This window comes from Engystomops pustulosus, chromosome 6 (genome assembly GCF_040894005.1).
Source record: "Engystomops pustulosus chromosome 6, aEngPut4.maternal, whole genome shotgun sequence".
Classification (NCBI taxonomy): domain Eukaryota; kingdom Metazoa; phylum Chordata; class Amphibia; order Anura; family Leptodactylidae; genus Engystomops; species Engystomops pustulosus.
In genome coordinates this window covers 161,592,046-161,596,087 of record NC_092416.1, presented here as the reverse complement: position 1 = coordinate 161,596,087, position 4,042 = coordinate 161,592,046, and positions in this window count along the sequence as shown.

Here is a 4,042-nt window from a genome sequence, read left to right as displayed (position 1 = left end):
AATACATGTTACAGAAGCTCATTACAGCTGCATTGCAAATATACCTTCTTGCTTTCTCTAAGCATTTGCATTACAATATAATTATGTGTATTAATTTACCTTGCACCCCGACAGAATCCTCTGTGTAGTCCCAGGGGTTAGGTTTTGGTTTGGATGCATTTAAAAAAACATGTGACATGTCTGTGATGCAGACTGCTCAGCTCTTGGCCCCCACCTTTGTGCTCCTGTACAGTTCCTCCCTCCTGCTCTTTCACAGAGGTCACAGTCTGGTGAGCTGACATTAGTGGGAGAGGGAGGAGCAGTACAGGAGCGCAAAGGTGAAGGCTGAGAGCTGAGCAGTCTGCAGCACAGACAAGTCATGTGTTGTTTTTTGAAATGTATCCAAACCAAAGCCCAACCCTTGGGACTACACAAAGGATTCTGTCAGGGTGCAAGATAAATTATAACACACAATTATATTGTAATGAAAATGCTCAGATAAGGCAGAAAGACCGATCTGCAATGCAGTTGTGATGATGGGCTTCTGTAACCTGTCTTTAGTGAAAATGAGATCCCTGGTGACAGGTTCCCTTTAATTCAAAGACCCAATGCAAACGAGCTGACTCTTAAACTGCCAGATCCCACAACATAGATTTAAATGATCAAAATTTAGATCACACTGTTACATTATTCAATGCTATCCCCCTCATGTAAAAGACCCCAGAGTTCCCCTCTCATTTGTAGACACAAAACTAAACTCCTGAATTGTCAGATCACAAACCAAACCCAATTATCAGATCACAAAGGAAACCCTTGAGAGTAGCTGCACATTAAAGGAAACCTACCACTTGTAGTGGCAGGTTTCCGATGGCAATACCGGGCACCAGCTCAGGGTGAGCTGGTGCCGGAGCTTATTTTAGTTAGTGTTTTAAACCGCGGTATCGCGGTTTAAAACACTTTTTAAACGTTGTAGCCGGCGCAGGCAGGTACGCGCTCGGCGCTTACCGTGCACGCGGCTCTCATTCACTTCCTATGTAGCCGCGCGCACGGTAAGCGCCGAGCGCGTACCTGCCTGCGCCGGCTATAAAGTTTAAAAAGTGTTTTAAACCGCGATACCGCGGTTTTAAACACTAACTAAAATAAGCTCCGGCACCAGCTCACCCTGAGCTGGTGCCCGGTATTTCCATCGGAAGATGCATCATGTGCAGACGACACAAATGTGATCTGATTCTAGAGGTAATAAAGGAACCTGTCACCAGGATCACACATTTTCACCTAATGACAGGTTCCCATAACCTTTTTAATACAAATTCTCAATCTGCTTTTAAAATGATCATTACTGCTTCCACTCACTCTTAAAAGTATATACTATAAAAGTTTACCTGGCTCCTGCCAGCAAACTGTGAGTCATGCTGGCATATGAGTCCCTGTTTTTTCATCACCTTAATCTCCTCTCTACTCTGCTAGCTCTTCCTCACTCCCTTCTCACTCATGTAGCCGTTAGCTGGCTCTGAGCATCTAGCAAATCTCTCTTAGCTCAATTCTGCAGGAGAAAGGAGGGAAGAAAGAATGAGGAGAAGCTAGCAGAGAGGAGATAATGATGGTGACTTGTTGCAGTTTGCCAGAAAGAAGATAGGTCGACTTTTATATACTTTTAAAAGTAAAAAAAAAATATTTTAATTATAAAAGCAGATTGGGAATTAGTATTGAAAAGACTATGGAAAACGTTCATTAGATGAAAATGTGTAAGCCTGATGATAGGTTCCTTTTAAACTCTATCCTTAACTTGCCAGAAACCAGACCTGGCCCCTAAATCATTAGACTGCATTGGGCCTATACTGTGTCCAAATCAATTTACTATTGCAGGTGAGTGGAGCTCCAGATGCTGTGGTATATCTATTTCTTTTGAAAATAATCACAAAATAATCTGCTAAAAACATAAGCAAAGAAGTTGCAAAATTTGATAACACTTTAAATGCTAAACATATGCCATCCATATTTATCTGAATATTAATAGGCTGTTTAGTTAGTGTTTGTGGCCCTTGGATGACAGTAAAGCTGCAGTGAGGAATTAATAAGAAGGAGTAGGAGGTGCCATATTGCAAATGAATTTTTTTGGCTCCTCTAATTAGATCTAAGTGTTAGTAAGCTCGATGAAACCCAAAACAATGTGCTAATAACTTACTACTTATTACTGAACATTCTGGAAGCATATTGGATGTAAATTTCATCCCGTGTCCGGTCTTATCCAATGAGGCACAGTAGGCGCTGACTGGGTCCTTGAGCCAGGAGGGCCCACATTCCCACTATCCTTTGAGAGTAATCCCTTACAGATTTCTCTTTACTTAGAGTTATGATACACATGCTGCCATAGATGCCCCGCCTCCATTAGAAGAGCATTACCCTTATAATACCAAACAACGTCCTGCATAGAGACGCTGGAGGATGAATAGTATACATTTTTTTTAGATATTAGACCTCACATAGCACACATAACAACTCACAGACATGTAGCTCATTGACCCTCTGTAAATGACACGAGACATGCTGAAAGTTGTCTCACACACTGGAAGATTAGTGACTACAGAACTGATCAGACACACACAAGTGGCATCTATCAACTCACAGGGGATGCTCCATTGGAAACCAAAGTCACTTTCAACATCCACTGATGTCCCACACTGTGCTCCTAAACAATATATACGCCTCACAACTGACCATCATAAAATACATTATGATTCACTTAATTTATCATAAACATGTCTGGTTCATTCAGTTCAATGGAGAGAAAAATTTCACTGTATCTCTGTAACGAGGTATATCTGTGAGTGGTATTGAAATGTAACCTTTATTCATGGAAGCATTAAAAAATTTAAAAAACACCCAATGTGTAATGTGTCTTCACCACATAAATGCAGTTTCATTAATTAGAACCAATATATTCCTGTCAGTATACTGGTATGGTGTCAAAAAACATAGCTAGTATGTGTACAACAGGAGAATCCCGGACGGCCTTTGGACGCCCTGACTCACACTGACACACAGGAAGAGAAAATGTGTGACCCAACGCGTTTCAGTTGGTATCAACCGTCATCAGTGGTCAATATTGTGTTGATTCCTACATTAGATGGCAGTAGGTCTATATTTAACAAACAAGTTAGCAGCGTGGGCTCCCTCTACCGCATTGATATTAGTGGCACCGGGGTCTAGAAGACGTCGGGTATTTACATCCTAAGCTCCTCCCGCTCGACCTCCGCTCAAACCAATACCCGGCTACTCCCCAGACCATCCCACAATGGCAAACATCCAGGGCCCACCCCTGCTGGACATGCTCCCTATAACGAACAGGACGCTCTCCAGTCATGTGACCAGCAGAGCCTGACGCGTCATGATGGACAACCCCTGTATGACACAGAGGCGTCTCATATTTACAGATCAATGTAGAGGGCACAACACAGTTTCCCTTTGACAAATGCACAGTGGGTACGGAAAGTATTCAGACCCCAAATTTTTCACTTTTTGTTTTACTCCAGCTAATTGTTAAGCTCAAAAAAGTTTTTTTTGCTCAGCAATGTGCACTCTGCCCCCATCTTCACAGAAAAAAAAACAAATGTAGATATTTTTACTAATTTATTATATAAGAAAAACTGAAACTGAAATATCACATGGTGATGAGTATTCAGCCCCTTTGCTCAGCGTTGAGTAGAAGCAGCTTTGGAGCTGGTGCAGCCAGGAGTCTTCATGGGAAGATGCAACAAGTTCCTCACACCTGGATTTGGGGATCCTCTGCCTCTTCCTTGCAGATCCTCTCCAGTTCCCTCAGGTTGGATGGTGAACGTTGGTGGAAGCCATTTTCAGGTCTCTCTAGAGATGCTGCATTGGGTTTAGGTCCGGGCTCTGGCTGGGCCAGTCAGGAATGGTCACAGAGATGTTATGAAGCGTCTGCTTTGTTATGTTAGCCCTGTGATTTGGGTCATTGGGGCAGATTTACTTACCCGGTCCATTCATGATATAGCGGCGCGGTGGATTCGGGTCTTCCGGCGATTCACTAAGGCGGTTCTCC